Here is an 896-nt window from a genome sequence, read left to right as displayed (position 1 = left end):
GCACAACCCCAGCACCAAAACCTGGCTCAGATACCATAAAAAAGGAAAACTATGGGCAATTTACATTAAAAGAATCACACACAATAGCAAGCCAAATTCAGTTAGTCCTTGAAGGAATAACACTTTATGGTCAAGTTGAGTTCACTCCAGGAATGCAAGTTTGGCCCAACACTTGAAAATCATTGCAATTCACCACATCAGCAGTCCCCAAAAAAGAAATCACATGATAATCTCAACAGATCATTTTTTCTTTAATAAAGATTATGAAAAGTTAGAAAGTAGAGGGACTAGCACAATGAATTCCCATGTGTTCAACAGTTATCAAGACTGCCACATTTGATTTTAAGGTTAATCCCAAACTTCATGGTGACAGGAGTGCACAGCCTCGTTAAGGGGAGGTATAGGGGGCTTCTTGTCAGCCCAATTGCTCTTCCCTCCCATTTATCCTAAGAAAAGCTACATCTTATTGAGCACATTCTATGTGCTAAATGGTTTATGTTCATAATCTCATTTCCTCCACACCACAACTTCATCTTACCAATGAAGGGACTGGGGTCTAACTAGGTTTAGTGCCTTGCATATAAGGTCTCATTATTAAGTGGCAGAGCCAGCTTTTCAACCCAGATCTCTACAAAATTCATTCTTAGCCACTAAGTTACAATTGGATTAGAAGAGGCAAATTTAACTCAGCCTGCTTAAGGTAAAAACAAAGAGTACAGGAGACCAATACTCTTGTAGGACTGTTGTTCAACACCATCCATCCCTGCCTCTCTTCTTGTCGGCTTCTCTCCCCATGGCAAAGACATGGCTGCTTCCGGCTCACATAGCCCAGAGAGTCAAGAAGCTTCTGGCTCCAATATAGAAAGCCCTGGGGGGGGGGGGGGGGGGGGGTTATT

This window comes from Galeopterus variegatus, unplaced genomic scaffold (genome assembly GCF_000696425.1).
Source record: "Galeopterus variegatus unplaced genomic scaffold, G_variegatus-3.0.2 Scaffold1942, whole genome shotgun sequence".
NCBI classification, from domain to species: domain Eukaryota; kingdom Metazoa; phylum Chordata; class Mammalia; order Dermoptera; family Cynocephalidae; genus Galeopterus; species Galeopterus variegatus.
The sequence above is the reverse complement of the archived record's forward strand: the minus strand, read 5'-3'. Positions refer to the sequence as shown.